Source organism: Scyliorhinus canicula, chromosome 5 (genome assembly GCF_902713615.1).
Source record: "Scyliorhinus canicula chromosome 5, sScyCan1.1, whole genome shotgun sequence".
Lineage (NCBI taxonomy): Eukaryota > Metazoa > Chordata > Chondrichthyes > Carcharhiniformes > Scyliorhinidae > Scyliorhinus > Scyliorhinus canicula.
Genome location: NC_052150.1, coordinates 97479559 through 97497089, shown reverse-complemented (window position 1 = coordinate 97497089; position 17531 = coordinate 97479559).

The window sequence follows — 17531 nt, the reverse complement described above, 5'->3', positions numbered from 1 at the left end:
AAGAATACATTCCCATATCGTGCATCCTCACTGACACAGAATGGAAGGTATTCAGGCACTTTTCAGTAGTTTAAAATATCCTATGAAAGTATTTTCATGTTTACAGGGCAGACTTCGTTCACAGAACAAAAATAAGTCTCTGAAGTCACGCATACATTTTACAAATTAGAACCAACAAGTACACTCCAGCAATCTGCCAACCACTTGCATGCTCTCTGCTCATGGAATCTACCAGCAAATGAAGGGGTGGATTTCATGAATTAGCACTCCTGCTGCAACACTTTGCTCAACAGAAGCATATATCAGGGCAAAACAGGCGGGGTCAAGGAATAAATTAAATTAAAGAAGAGGCAGGCACAAATTCAAATTGGAGCTTATGATATGGTAGTCATTGACTGAGACATGACCAGGGGATAGTCAGGACTGTGAACTTGATATACCAGGTTGTAAGATTTACAGGATGGATAGGGAAAATTGCAGAGGGGAAGTAAGTTTACTGACTAAAAACAGAATCAATGCATTGGGGAGAGAGGATATAACAAAGGGAAAGCATCCAATCGAGTCCTTGTGGGTAGAACTGAAGAACGTAAAAGGATTTAAAACTGTTATAGGCGTGTATAGATCCTGTAGCCATCTGGGATGGCCACTTATAGAACATAGAACAGTACAGCACAGAACAGGCCCTTCAGCCCTCGATTTGTGCCGAGCAATGATCACCCTACTCAAACCCACGTATCCACCCTATACCCGTAACCCAACAACCCCCCCCCCCCTCCCAAACTTACTTTTTTAGAACACTACGGGCAATTTAGCATGGCCAATCCACCTAACCCGCACATCTTTTGACTGTGGGAGGAAACCGGAGCACCCGGAGGAAACCCACGCACACACGGGGAGGACGTGCAGACTCCGCACAGACAGTGACCCAGCCAGGAACCGAACCTGGGACCCTGGAGCTGTGAAGCATTTATGCTAGCCACCATGCTATCGTGCTGCCCTTACAACGAAGAACTTACAACCAAGAACAGAGAAGGTCACAAAACTAAGCGGGAAAAATGGACAGTGCAAGGTTCAGGCAGGCTCAGAGCCTGAATGTATGTTTGCGAGTGAGGAATCCAAACGGTATCGAAACCCCCAACCGATTAGCATTTGATGGCCCATCTCCGCCAGACAAAGAAGACATTTTACAGTCCCAGACATTTTGGCACCACTCCCTGTACTAAGGAAGCATAAGCAACAGGGTCAATGACCGTTTGGGACACACCCAGCCACCAAGGCACCATTTATTGGTTCAAATCGAACACAATGATCAGGAATCACACAATTAGTGGGGTCCAAACTGAAGGACCGCCCAAAAGAGCGCGAAAACCCCCAAGAATAAAAAGAGAGTCCACCATGTGTTCGGCCTCTCTTGGACCTGGTGTTCCGGCAATGTCCACTTCCAATTGCAGCACGACCAGAAGCAAGTTCAAGTTCAACGTCCGCTACCAGACGGATGAGCCCAGTTGAGCAGCAGTTACTTCTACAGACCCGATAGATACAGAATTGAACAACGGCCACTGTTCCTCTGACCTAAGCCGGGTGCCTGAAGTTAAGTACAGGTTGTCATAGTCAACAGATGTAGTTTAACTAGTAGTGTTAATGTTTCATGATTAATTGTGTGTAAATAAAGTACCCTTGACCTTGAACCAACTAACTAGTGTTTGGCTCTTTGATCGATAGCCGGTTGAACCTTGTGGTGGTATCATTTGATGCCTGGCGACTCTGATCATTAGAATATTGATATCCAAAGGATGAGGGAAACCTCACTGTATATTTACAGTAGGTAAAAAAAGGCAACAATCCCCTGGTGGAAGCTTGGAAGTGCTAGATTGTATAAACACAGAAATTAGGCAAGAGTGCGACAAAGGCCAAAGTATTAATGGGAAATTTTAACTTTAACATAGGTTAGGAGAGGCAGTCAAGCACCTGTCAGAAAGGTAGTGAATTTCTGGAGTGTGTGTCAGGGATAATTTCCTGCAGCAATATGTCCTGGATGCAACGACGCGACAAGCAATATTGGACTCAGTAATGAGTAATGATCATGATTTAATGAGTAACCTAATTGTGCATAAACATTTATCAAATAGTGACCATAACATGATCGAGTTCAATGTAATGTTTGAAAGTGAAAAGCACAAATATAGAAATTTAGATTTAGGCAAGGCCGACATTAATGAGATGAGACGGAGGCTGTCCACAGTAAACTTGGAAGATCTGTGCATGGGTAAAATAACTGAAAAACAGTGGAAGATGTTTTAAGAAACATTTAACACAATGCAGAACCAGTTTAGACCCTCTGAGAGGGGAAAGCTGCACTTCAGAGAAAAAACAGCCATGGGGAACTGAAGAGATAAGTGACAGCATAAAACTAAATAAAGGGCTTACAAAAATGCAAAAAACAGCACAGATCTTAGCGATCGAGAAAGATACAAAGATCAGCAAAGGGCCACAAAGCAGCTTATAAGAGCCTCTGAAAGGGATTATAAAAGGAAACTTGTAAGTGACATCAAAATCAATCAGAATTTTAATAATTACATAAAAGGAAAGAGTATATTTGCCCGGTAAAAACTGAAAGTGGGGATATTGTCAATGGGGAAATGACAGATATGTTGAAGAATTACTTTGCCTCCATATTTACAGTGGAACAGGAGGATGGCTTGCCGAAGTCACAAGGAAATTAATAGTGGATTAACATGAGTAAAACATGGATAATGAGGAAATTAATAGAACTAAAGAGTGACAAATCCCCAGGACCTGACAGTTTCTATCCGAGGGTGTTAAAGGAAGTAGGGGAGCAGATTGTAGATGCCCGGACTATAATCTTTCAAAGTTCCCTGGATTCAGGAGTCATCCCTCTGGATTGGAAAATTGCTCCTGTCACTTCGCTTTTTAAGAAGGGTGAAAAAGGAAAACCAGTGATTAGAGACCAATTAGCCTAACCTCTGTGGTGGGGGAATTGATGACAGGTAGGTCCTGCCTGACAAACCTCATTGAATTTTTTGAAGAAGTGACTAAGGTAGTAGACAGAGGAATGTCGATGGATGTTATTTATATGGACTTCCAGAAGGCATTTGATAAAGTCCCATATAAGAGACTGTTAACAAAGGTGGAAGCCCACGGAATTGAGGGAAAATTATTGACATGGCTGGGAAATTGGTTGAGTGGCAGGCGACAGAAAATAGAGATAATGGGCAGGTACTCAAATTGGCAAGATGTGACTAGTGGTGTCCCAAAAGGATCTGTGCTCAGGCCTCAATTGTTCACATTATTCATTGGCGACTTGGATAATGGTATAGAAAGTGATAGACCCAAAATTGCTGATGTCACAAAGTTGGGTGACACTGTAGACAACAGCATGAAATGACAAAGGGTTTTCAAAAGATTAAGTGAATGGGCAAAACTGTGGATTTCAATGTAAGTGTGAGGTTATCTATTTTGCACCACAAAAACGATAGATCAGGGTACTTTCTAGATGGTATGAAGCTAAATTCAGTGGGTGTCCAAAAAGACCTGGTGCATAAATATTTAAAATGCCACAGACAAGTGGAGATAGTAATCGAGAAGGCTAATGGAATGCTGGCCTTTATATCAAGAGGACAAAAGTATAACGGCACAGAATTTATGCTGCAGCTTTGCAAAACCCCTGGTTAGACCCCATTTTCACTACTGTGGGCAGATCTGGGCACCACGCCTTCGGAAGGATAGATTAACCTTGGAGGGAGCGCAACGTAGGTTTGCAAGAATGATACCTAGACTTCAGGGGTTAAGTTATGATGAGCAATTATGCAAATTAGGTCTGTTTTCTCTAGAATTTAGAAGGTTAAGGGGTGATCTGATCGATGACTTCAAGATATTAACAGGAAAAGATAGAGTAGGTAAAGACAAACCATTTTCACTGGTTGGAGATTCTAGAACTAGGGGACATAGTCTAAAGATTAGGGCCAGACTGTTCTGGCAGGGTGTTAGGAAGCATTTCTACACACAAAGTGTATTAAAGGTTTGGAACTCTCTTTTACAAACAGCAGTTGATGCTAGATCAGTTGTTAAATTTAAATCTGAGATAGATAAATAATTGTTAAGCAAAGGTATAAAGGGATAATGACCAATGGTAGATATATGGAGTTAGGCCACAGATCAGCCATGATCTTATTGAATGGCGGAGAATATTCAAGGGACTGAATGGCCAACTACTGTTCCCATGCTTCTATAATTTCCTTCACACCTTAATTAACAGTATATGCTCCTCTCACATATAAGCCAGAATCACTAATTGATAACCATTATGGATCACCATTTTGAAATGATGGGGAAGCTTGAGTGCTCCAGCGATCCCTTGAGCAATGTTGTCAAGAGTTTCTTGCTTCTGGTAGGGCTGTGCATGGTGGCAAGGTCAGGGTGAGGTGTCAGATAACAGTCCAAGAAGTCCTCAATGGCAAAATAGGCAAAGGACGACCATATGTCTCGCCATCAGGAGAAGGCTGCAATGGCAAGGTGGTCCCGGTCATCATTGTTCAACATATCACCAAAGTCTGATCACAATCCCATCAAGATTGTATGGAGAATAATGGCACCCAAAAGTCCCCATGTTAAACAAAGTCATGCACAGGCTTCTACTAGGGTCCATTTGCCAAGTCCTGTGGCAATATAACATTAGCAACAGAAACAGACCTGTGAACCTGGGAGACCCGAGGCAACATTTGCACACAAGTACAGATGCAGGAAAGTCATAGGATATCTGTGTTGGAACAGAAGTTTCTTTGGAAAGCAGTATCTGTAACTGAGCAGACTTTTTCAGGATATCATCTGCTCATCCCAAATCAATACACTACCATCATCAGTGCTTATGCCCTGTCTCTTGACTCTTCACACCCCAAAATCACTCTTCTGGGGAACTTTAATGCCAGGGTTGACCGTAATTCTGATGTCTGGATAGGAACCACTGTGGAAAACGGGGTGGGAAAATCCAATGCAAATAGTTTCCTTCTGCTGGCAAAGTGTATTCAGCATGGTCTCATTATAAAAAACATCCACTTCCGCCAGGAGGAAAATACAAAACCACATGGAGACATCCTAGAAGAATACACTGGCACCTCCTGGATTATATCATTGATCAAGTCAAAGTTCAAAGTGATATCTGTATCCATGCCAGGGACTGATTCCTATAGGACAGATCATCAACTTGTTCAATCGGTGAGGAATATCCACCTTGTACCAAGACATCACAAAAACCAAAAATAGAAAAGGAAGAAAATCAATGTCTCAGCTTTAAAGCAGCCCGAAGGAAGAGAGGAACTCCAATTGCAGCTCATGACCAATTTGGAAAATCTTCACACATCGAACTCAATTTCGGAAGAGTGGAATCAAATACCATCAGCTGAAACTAGACTCTTGTGCCCAGGTCATTGGATTTGAGCAACACCATCATCAGGACTGGTTTGATTAAAACAATTAAATACATGACCTCCTGGAACAAAACGAGCAGCTTTCATTACCTTGTAGAATAGCCCAAGGCTGTGAGTGAAGAAGACAGCATTCCAACAGCTGATACCTGAAGACAAATCCAGAAGATGAAGAACAAGTGGTGGGAGGAGAACAACCGAAAGATCCAGCATAATGCTGACCGTCATGGCGTGCAAAGATTCTTTGAAGCCACCAGGCCCATTTATAGACCAAGGTCAAATGGACAAAACCCAGTTTGCTCACATGTTTGTGCCTCTCTTCTTCAGGATGACAATGGTATTTATCAACACTGAGAAGAATATTTCCAGCAACTCCTGAACTGGGGATTAACAATGGCAACTCATACTGTCCAGATTATCCCACAGAGCCTTGTGGTAGAATCCATGGGTGCACCATTGATAGGGGAGCTGCAACAAGCAATCAAACAGGTAAAATACAACAAAGCCTGTGGCCTTGATAGTATTCCAGCTGAGGTCTTCAGGGCTGGTTGGCCTTTGCACTCATCCTACGGATTTGGGACTTCAAAAGTGTAACAATTGTAACTGGCTTCAAGAAGGGAGATAAATCACACTCTGGAAACTTATATCAAGATATTTCCCTCTTTTCCATAGCAGTGAAATCCTGATACATATTCTTTCCTGTATTGCCTACTCCCTGTGGCTGAGGACATTTCAGAAAAGCAGTGTGGCGACAGACTCCCAGAGGAACCTTTGAAATGGTCTTTGTTGCCAGACCACTTCAAAAGAAAATGTCTAGAACAACACCAGTAAATCTTAACTGCATTCATTGACCTGCCCAAAGCAGTTGACTCAGTAAATCGTGAGGTTTTTTGGATTGTGCTCCAGGGATTTGGATGTCCAAAAAATGTCATCATAATTCTGAAATTACTTCATTATCCATAGAATACCTACAGAGCAAAAGGAGACCATTTGACCCATCGAGTCTGCATTGACCCTCTGAAAGAGCACCCGATCCCACTTCCCTGCCCTATCCCAGTAACCCCATCTAACCTGCACATCTTTGAACTGTGGGAAGAAACTGGAGCACCCGGAAGAAACCCACGCAGACACGGGGAGAACGCGCAAACTCCACACAGTCACCCAAGGTTGGAATTAAACCCGTGTCCCTGGCGCTGTGAGGCAGCAATGATACGACTGTCTTGAGTAGGAGATCTGAAACAGGTGTCTTCAAAATCTGGACCAGTGTCAAACAATGCTGTGTGATAGCCCTCATATTATTTACAATCGACCTAACAATGGCTATTCACCTCATCAAAGATCAACTGCCCTCTGGTGTAAGTATTAAATACCACCTAAATGGAAAACTCTTTAACCTCAGTTGCCGCCATGCCAAAACTAAGCTGACCACCTTTGACAATCATAAGCTAAAGTTAGCTGATGATTGCAGTGTAGTTGCCCACTTCTCATCAGATTTGCAAGCCACGTTGATTTATTCATTTCTGCACACAAGAGACTCGGCCTATCCTTTGAGTGTTGCCAAAACAAAACCCATGTATCAACCTAGACCTGGTCCAGCAAATATTCCACCTCCCTTATATCTTGAAGAAAATAATCTAGGGGTAACACGGCGGCGCAGTGGTTAGCACTGCTGTCTCACGGTGCCGAGGTCCCAGGTTCGATGCCTGCTCTAGGTCACTGTCTGTGTGGAGTTTGCACATTCTCCCCATGTTTGCATGGGTTTCGCCCCCACACCCCAAAAATGTGCAGGGTAGGTGGTTTGGCCACGCTAAATTGTCCCTAACTTGGAAAAAATGAATTGGGTAATCTAAAGTTATTTTTTTTTAAATACAAGATGAGAATCTGGAATCTATTAAGCATGTCCCATACCTCGGCAGTCACCTCACTAAAACGGCCACCCTTGATTAGGATAGTCAACACCGGACCTGCCGAGTCAGCTCAGCTTTCAACAAACTGCAGCATCAAGTGTTTGATAGCAAAGACCCCTGCAAGTCAACAGAGGTCCTAGTATACAGAGCAGTCCTGTCACCACACTCCTATACTAGAAGGGGACCCAGTCTGTGTATCAGCAACACACAAGAGCGTTAGAGAAATTCCACCAGCAATGCCATTGCCGCATCCTCTGGATTCAATCAGAGGACGATCAAACAAACACTAGTGTCCTTCTTATAGCCAGCTCCACACGCATTCAGGCAAAACTCCTATGATGGACTGGACACTGTTCCATGATGTCCAGAAGGTGTCTCTCCCATCCCCGCAAGGTCCTGTTTTCTCAACTCTCAGTGTTTCAGGGAAAGACAAGGAAGATTTTACAAAGATGCTCTGAAGCTCTCCCAGAAGTGCAGTAGCAATGATGTCAATGACTGGGCAGAGCTTACTACCAACCACAGAAAATGGCGACAACTTGTCCATCAGGTTACATCACTCTTAGGAGTACAAAAGCATTAATGTTGGGGTAGAGTGGTGGCAGAGAAAGAAAGAAAAGGAAGCAAATCCTGGGCCCTGGATCTCATTATCTCGTGGGATGTCCTGACCCATGTGCTCAAAAACCTTTGGGTCAAGAATCTGTCTGTTAAGTCACGTGAACACCCATAGCTGGAACACGTCGCCATCCGAGGGTCAGACGACGGCTTCCGCAAAACATGGGAGCCATTCACCCAATTGTTCCGGGACCTGTTGGTGACCAACAAACAAGCAGAAGAATAGCCAGGTAGCCAGGAACCAGGGGAAAGTAGCCAAAGCATGAGAGGGAGAGATAGACCGGAAGTAGGGGGTGGGGGAACAGCTATATCTAAGAGGAAGGGAAGGTGAACCACAGGGGGGTAGGGCAGAAGCGGGGGGACGGGGGAAGAGGGAAGAGACAGGGAACAATAGAGGAGACCCAGGGACGTGGGGGGAGGAGGGGGGAGGCAGGGAAACGTTAACAAACTTGGTATCCACAGGAACAATGAAAAAGGAGAACACAGGCGGAAGACAGGAGGGCCGGCTGAAGTGGAAGTGAGCACGAGATGACAACGGCAGCGAAATCCATCCGGGAGAAGCAAGAGACAACACCAACATCATATCCTGTGTACATAACGGCAAATATACTTTGTTCAAAAACTCAATAAAAAACATTTATATAAAATAGTTGGAACACGCAACCTGAGTAAACATCATCCTCGAATGGATGGCCAGCCGACAACAGCAACTAATTGATAAATTCTATCCAAGTCTCAGATCTAAGCATCGTGTTACACTAATTTGAACTTGCGCCGGGCGTCCTGCCATGTCTGGGGACAAATATGGTGAAATCCATTGGCTATATCTGTGCAGTGACCTTTGCCTGTCTACCAAAAATATAGATTACAATAGAGAGAGTGTGTTAGGGCAGCACGGTGGCGCAGTGGTTAGCATTGCTGTCTCAGGGCGCCGAGGTCCCTGGTTCGATTCTGGGTCACTGTCTGTGTGGAATTTGCACATTCTCCCCGTGTTTGCGTGGGTTTCACCCCACAACCCAAAGATATGCAGGTTAAATGGATTGGCCACGCTAAATTGCCCCTTAATTGGAAAAAATGAATTGGGCATGCTAAATTCTTTAAAAAAAAGAGTGAGTACTCCCAAACCATTTGCAATGAAATTTCCAGTGGCAGAGGTCCTTTGTCAGTATATCTATAAGTTTTAGTGTGTAATGAATGTTCTCATTGGGTGAGAACATTTCTCATTTCTCATTAAAAATACATTGGGTGAAATTGTAGTCCAATCTGTTATGGGCCAGGGCTTAGAAACCCCAAAGTGTATTCTGAAGTTCACCTGACCTACAACCTTTATGTTGAATTTGGCTAGGATGAGCACAAAAGCCTTCACATAGGTGTGATTCATCAGATTTCCTCAACACTTTAATCAAAACAAGGTTTATTCTAAGACTATAGATAACATACATATATATATATATAAACACAGCAATTTCTTTTTACAATTACAAACATAAATATACCACACAGCGACAGTAATCTATGTATAACACTTAATGAATTCCTCCTTAGCTGTTCCAATTCAATAACAAAATCCAACTAAACCAAAGCCCATTTTCAAAAGCGTGGCCCAGCACACTCTATTCTCACTTGAATGGGACTGGTCCTTTTCCTGCAATTCTGATACAGTTCCAAAGAACAGATTCAAACTTCTTCCGGAAAACAACTATATCTTTAAAGTTACCAAGGTAGGTAGCCACAACCAATGTGCTTTTTACTGGAACTGCTTTTTAAAATGAAAACAGAGAAAAACACTTATTTCTCCTTCTGCAGTCCAAAGCAGTCAAACTGAAACTGAAACCCCTTCTCACTTCAAAGCCACAGCTCAATGTGCTACAAGTCACATGATACAAGACTAAACCTTTCTTAAAGGGACACTCACATGACAAATCGCAGAAGGTAGGCCAGCAGTGGGCCAGGTTCCTGAAAGGTATAGGGATTGCTTTGCAGTAGCTTATTAACTCAGCCTCCTACTTAGCATTCCACTTAGTGGTTTCCCACCCAATCAGGGTAGGCGAGCATGATGACAATTCACATCTGTCAAAGGATTTCTATTTAGGGGCTGGTATAGCACAGTGGGCTCAGCAGCTGGCTTGTAATGCAGAACAAGGCCAGCAGCACGGGTTCAATTTCCGTACCTGCCTCCCTGAACAGGCGCTGGAATGTGGCAACTAGGGGCTTTTCACAGTAACTTCATTGAAGCCTACTTGTGACAATAAGCAATTATTATTAGTTATAAAGGGATCCCAGCAGAAGCTGCAATTCATCAATTCCCCAAGTGTCAGCACACAGTCCAGAACAATGATGATGGACTACCAATGGGTGAAGGTCACCATCCAGCTCTCTCACACACCCCTGGACATAATGTTGCAGGCAATAAGGAACTGCAGAGACGTGTTATTCCAGACGGACGGGAGAAATAAACCAGCATCACAGAGATGTAGCTGGAAGTTGCAGAGAAGGTGAGCAGCAAGAATGTGGCCCTGGTGGACACAGTACCAAATAGATTCAATGAATGTATTCAGACAGAAAAGGTGAGTGGCAAGGCACTTTCACCCCACACTCTGGCTTATCCAATCTTCTCCTGAACAGCACTCTTCACACTGACACACATTGCACAGCCACTCACTTTTTTCTCTCTGGGCACCTCCACGCATTACCATCTGAACAGACAACACCAAGGCTCACCCTCAGTCTATTGACATCCCATACCATCCCTCACAGTCACCATCTACGAATGTCATTCCATCCTCTCCACATTCACAACTCTCTGCTTTCTCTTTGTGCAGAAGAGACCGTAGAACTCCACAGAGAGACAGAGAAGCAGGGATGGCCCTCCAGGGATAACCACCCTGCCTGTTGCAGAGTCTGACACATCGGAAATAATTTGAGTTACGGTGTGCCTGGCCATTGGGGGTGGAAAGTTGGGGATCTCCCAGACAGCTGGGAGTGGAAAATATTGCAAGAAGTCAAAGTTGCGTTTTACGCTGATCTGAAAACTTGCTGCCATCGGCAGCTCTAACTCAATTGACATGCCTAGAGTCTAACTACACAAGCAATTAAGCCTACTCAAGCACCACTTGGGTATGTGAGTGCCACTGATTGCTGCTGAACAGTTAGTTAACCATTGGCACACTTGACTTCCATAAATGGCTAACTGCCATGGTGTGCCTGCACCACTGGCTGACCAAGCTAGCAATTACATTCCCTTAGACAGTTGGAAATGGCGTACTTCTCGAAAGAGAGCGCTCCTAACCCTTGGCTGTGTGATGAAGTGCGTATTGGCAAGTGACTCTCATAGATCAAATTGAGTGCAAGACTAGAGTGAAGCTTTGAACAATCCCTGCTTCTGAGATGAGAGCTAAGGATTAAAACTGTGTCCTCTCGGTCATGTGGTGTGGGGCAAGGGTGATGTGCAGACTTGCCCGACCATGCAAGTGAAGGACTGGGCATCAATTTGATGGTCAGGACATGACTCAACTTTTCCTGCATGAAGACAAGTGGAGAGAATGTAAGCAGGAGTTGTGCCAGGGCAGATAATTGTGATGCCTGATTGTTTGGATGGTGAGTGGGACCATCGGGGTGATAAAGAGCCCACCCAATGAGATGAAGATGTGTGCGTTAGAGTAATTGATGGTGTACCTTGTGCTGGCAGTGGGTGAGATCCCTGTGGATGTGTGATTCGTGTGTGACTTTGTGAGTTTAGGGTGATGAGAAGAGTGACTTACAATGGAAGAACAGAGGGGATCATTCATCCTCTTCCTACACTGGATGGCTGTCCTCTTGCACTGCCACCGCCTCCTAAGCTGCAATGGTGACCTTGCTGGCTGGTTTCCTTCCTGTGTCTGGGCAGAGGACATCACATCGTGCGCTAATGCATCCAAGAGTCTCTCCACAGAGGCATCCTAAAGCTTGGGGGTGGCTCTTTTGGCATCCATCACTTCTTGGTGACCTACAAGGCATGGCTGGTGCTGGGGTGGCTTTTAAATGTGCTGCTCCAATGAGTTCAGCACCAAGGGTGGGCAAATCACAGACCAACGATACAGCATGGAACCCATGAATGAAACTTTTTGGCACTAAGCACTGCATTATATGGCAGGAAAAACTGCCAGTGTCATTTGTGGATTCAATATCACTAGTAGCCCTTTACTGTGAGTCGTGGAAGGGTGTAGAAATTGTCACTTGATAATTCAATAGGTTTCTGTTTGAGGTTCATCCCCATGACAATCAGATTACATAGACATGTCTCTGAGCTAGTGTGTTTCCTGAATGTACATTTTAAAAATCTAAGTCAAAGAAGACAATGTAAAACATAACCATCTAGTAAAGTTCAGCTTGGATAACAGTATAATTGACAGACCTGGCAAACACTAGTGTGCGATAGATTATGAAAACCTGCAGATGTCATTAAGAGACCCTGAAGGGGGTTGGAGGAAAATAAATTAGGACTGCGGTGACTTTAATGGCCACTAGGAATGCATAGCCACCTGGTCCACAGGGAAGGAAATCTTGGTCCAGCTGGTGGCAAATGTCAGCAACGACTTGCCATGGGAGTCTCAGTCTCTTATTCTACCATGTCAAGGTTTGTGGTCCTCCGCCTGTGCATCCTGTGCTGAACTGCTGAGAGTATCTGAGGAGCTCTGTGTCCAACCCCTTTCTCCTGTACAGTATGCAGCCAAGAAGAAGGCAGTTGCTGCTGTTGCTCCACTTGTTCCTCATTAAGGATCCAAAGTAGAGCTGCATAAACTGTTCTCATGTTGCTGAAAAGGCTGACAGCAGAAAAATGCAGAGCAAAGTGCATAAAAGGTTGCAGAAATTACCTCCAAATTGTTGGAAATCAACCGCAATGTGATGAAAACACATTCTCAAACAATTCCTGTCAGCAAAATCCTTTCACTTGGGCAAATAAACATCTGTCCTGGATCAGTATTTGAAGGCTTTCCAGCCTGTCAATTTCACAGCTCTACTTTCCAATGTTGTTTGGTGGTTTCAATGGAAAAGTGATGAAGGAATTCACCCTGGTTAGGGTATCTTTTAACAGTGTTTTACATATGAGCTCTGCTCTTGGCAAAAGTCTGGTATGTATCCCCTGCTATTGTTTCAAAGGCTATAGGAATAGAAGTTTATGCCATCTAAAAATGTGGTCACTTTGAAAGCTACAGGCAGAATCAGCCATTTCAGGGAATTGCCGAGAGATCTGATTCATGATTCACCAGTGGCTGCCTCATTAATGAGGAGTGAGGAAAATGGCAGATCTCCTCAGATATGTCTGAAGTAGCACGACTTAATCCATAGACATAGGTAGCTGTGACAAGGCAGCATCCCTCTGTGCTCTACCGGCTATTCCCAGGAACGCACTTCGAGGCGAATATCAACTGTTGCTGCAGGACCATCAACTTGGTGGAAGATACTCTTTGGTCTGTCTGAAACTGATTGGTCTTTCAAAAACTGTCCATGACTGAGTGTTGCAGACTTGTGCATTCCAAGGTCCAGGACTGTGTGCTGAGGGACACGCAGTGGTTTGGGGCAACCTCCTCGATGGCTCAATGGGAAAAGGACATGATCTAAGGTCCACATGCCATTGTATACCAAGAGGCTGGAAATACTGCAAAACCCCTCAGACATATCTTTGCCAATGAATGTAATTTGTAAAAATCATTTATAATTGTATTGAGGTACCTCAGGAGTGCCACATGCTGTTTGGAAAAAACTTGAACTACACTGAACTAATGGTAATTTTTTTTTAAATGTTCATATGACGTGAGTGTCACTGGCTAGGCGAGTATTTTATGCTCATCCATTTCTTTTGAGAAGGCAGTGGTCAGCCACTTTTTGAACAGCAATCTAAGTAGTGTTGGTACACCCAAAGTGATGTCAGAGAGGGAGTTCCAGGATTTTGACCTAGCGATAGTGAAGAAACGGTGATATATTTCCAAGTCAGGATGGCGTGCAGCTTGGAGGGGGATTTGCACGTGGTGGTCATCCCATGCATCTGTTGCCCTTATCTTCCAGGTGGTAGAGGTTCAGGTTTGCAAAGTGCTGTCAAAGGAGCCTCAGAGAGTTTCTGCAGTGCATCGTGCAGTTGGTACACACTGCTGCTTCAGTGGGTCAGTGGTAGAGGAAATGTATGTTTAATGTGGTGGATGGGGTGCCAATCTAATGGGCTGCTTTGTCTTTGATGGTGTTGAACTATTATTGGTGCTGCACTCAGGCAGGCAAGTGGATAGTATTCTATCACACTCCTGACTGGTGCCTTGTATATGGTGGGCAGGCTTTGGGAAGTCAGGAGGTGAGCTACTCTCTGCAGATTTCCAGCCTCTGATCTGCTCTTGCAGCGTCAGTATTTATATGACTAATCCAGTTCAATTTCTCGTCAATGGTAACCCGCAAGATGTCGATACAGGGGGATTCAATGATGCTGGTTTACAATGGGGCTGGTTTAGCACACTGGGCTAAATCGCTGGCTTTGAAAGCAGACCAAGGCAGGCCAGCAGCACAGTTCAATTCCCGTACCAGCCTCCCCGAACAGGCGCCGGAATGTGGCGACTAGGGGCTTTTCACAGTAACTTCATTGAAGCCTACTCGTGACAATAAGCTATTTTCATTTTCATTTCATGATCCATTTAAATGAATACTTAACAACTTGTATTCCTGTTATGCCACACAAAGGAAATATTGAAAGGAAACTGAGGTGTATGAACTGGTCTCAAAGGGCTGTGTGTGCGTAGGTAAGAAACGGGCTGGATTATGTATCCCTGATCATCCAATCAGTGCTCACAGCATTTCCAAACAGATAATTTTCAGAAATAATATTTATTGGCAAATCCGTGGCTTGTGTTAAAAAAGTTAAAGCATTTTGTTCTAAGATATTTCCAAGGGTTCTCAGCTGCTAACCAATGGAAACATAAGAAAGGGTTATTACATAATTTTAGTTTTCAAAGTTTACAGACACATAGATCATAGCATCAAAATTAACCATATACTACTGAAATAATGAAATCCCATTCACATTAAGACATTACATCACAATGCTGCAAGTCAAAAAAATGGAAAATGAAGTGAATTCATATGTCAAATGAGGCTCATCAGATGTTATATTGTTGAATCCTTCAAAAGTGAAATGTCAGAAATGTTAACATACCATAACTGACAGTTAAAGCAAAATACAGAAGACAGGCTGAAGAGTTGACTGAAATCAGAATTATGCTAATCAAAACAGCAATGCTGCTTACCCAAACACTTTAGCATAGGAACTACTGATGTTAACTGGTCTATACAAATTGGTGCAGGCGGGGGTGGTGGTGGGTGGAATGGACAGTTGGCTTGTGATGCAGAGCGAGGCCAACAACGAGGGTTCAATTCCTGTACCAACTGAGGTTATTCATGAAGGCCCACCTTCTCAACCTTCCCCCTTGCCTGAGGTGTGGTGATCCTCAGGTTAACTCATCCCAGATCAGCTCTCCCCCTCAAAGAGGAAAGCAACCTATTGTCGTCTGGGACCATGGCGACTTTACTTACTTTACTAATTGGGGGAATTATGCTTCACTTTATTTGACCAGCACAAAGTAAAGGCTCCAATCAATGATTCAATTGGGGATCCGAAGTGGCAGCAGAGAGCACAGGGTCTCACTCTATGCAGATGACCTGCTCCTCTACATTTCGGACCCACAAAGCAGCATGGACGGAATCATCGCGCTCCTGAAAGAGTTTGCCGCCTTCTCGGGCTACAAACTCAACATGAGCAAAAGCGAGATCTTCCCAGTACACCCACAAGTATGGGGGGGGGGGCAGCATTAATGGGACTGTCGTTTAAACAAGCCCGACACAAATTCCACTACCTGGAGATCCAAATAGCACATGACTGGAAAGGGATCCACAAATGGAACCTCACCAGTCTGACGGAGGAAGTAAAAAAGGACCTGCAAAGATTGAACACACTTCCACTCTCTCTCGCGGGGAGAGACCAGGTGATCAAAATGAATGTACTGCCCGGGTACCTCTTCCTACTTAGATCCATTCCGATCTACATCCCCAAGGCCTTTTTCAAAGCAGTAGACAAACTAATCATGGTGTTCGTATGGGGGAGGTAAGAATGCTAGGATCCCAAAGAAGGTCCGACAAAAAACAAAATCCAGGGTGGGATTCTACAATTCTACCATTGGGCCCCGACAGCCGAGCGAATAAGGGAATGGATCAAGGAGCAAGAAGCCGAGTGGGTGCACGCGGAAGAGGCCTCCTGCATGGGGACCTCCCTTCGGGCCCTCGCCACGGCGGCACTCCCATCCCCACCCAAAAAGCACTCCAGCAGCCCGATGGTGATAGCCACCATCCAGTCCTGGAACCAACTATGGCAGCAATTTGGCCTGACCAAAATATCAGACAAAGCTCCCATCTGCAACAACCATAGGTTCACACCAGCGTTGACTGACACCACCTTCAAAACGTGGGGACAGGACGGAGGGATACTGATAGTCAGGGACCTATACACGGACGGCAGGATCATAACACTGGACGAACTGACAGAGAAATTCCAGCTAGCCAGGGGGAACAACCTAAGGTACCTGCAACTCAAAAACCTCCTACGAAAGGAGACAAGGACATACCCACAACTGCCACGACAGATAGTACGCAAGCATTCTAGATAAAGGAAGCTGTAGCGACATGTCTGACCGACTGGTAGAATGGGCCGACACCGTACTGGACGCAACAAGAATGAAATGGAAGGAGGACCTGGTGATTGAAATAAGGTGGGGACTCTGGAGCGAAGCACTGCATAGGGTCAACTCCACCTCCACGTGCGCAAGGCTCAGCCTGACACAACTAAAAGTGGTACATAGAGCCCACTTAACAAGATTCCGCATGAGGTTCTTCCCGGAGGTGGAGGATATATGTGAACGGTGCCAAGGAGGCCTGGCCAACCACGCCCACATGGTCTGGTCTTGCCCCAGACTTGCGGGGTACTGGACAGCCTTCTTTGAGGCAATGTCCAAAGTGGTGGGGATGAGGGTGGAGCCATGCCCAAACATGGCGGTCTTCGGGGTATCAGACCAGCCAGATCTATTCCTGGGCAGAAGGGCAGATGCCCTTGCCTTTGCCTCTCTGATCGCCCACTGTAGAATCCTGCTCGGCTGGGGTCAGCAGCACCACCCAAAGCTGCAGACCGGCTGTCTGACCTCTCAGAATCTCTACAAATGGAGAAAATAAAATTTGCTATCCGAGGGTCAGAAGACGGCTTCCACATAATGTGGGAGCCATTCACCCAACTGTTCCGGGAACTGTTTGTGTCCAACGAACAAGCTGAAGAATAGCCAGGTAGCCAAGAAACAGGAGAAAGTAGCCAAGGCATGAGAGAGAGAGATAGACCAGGAGAGGGGGGGGGGGGGGGGGGGGGGGGGGGGGGGGGGGGGACAGCTAAACGTAAGAGGAAAGAAAGACGAACCACAAGAGGGGGAGGGGGCGGGGGGGGGGGGGGAGTGAAGAAACAGGGAACAATAGAGGAGAACCAGGGAGGTGGGGGGGGGGGGGGGGAGGCAGGGAA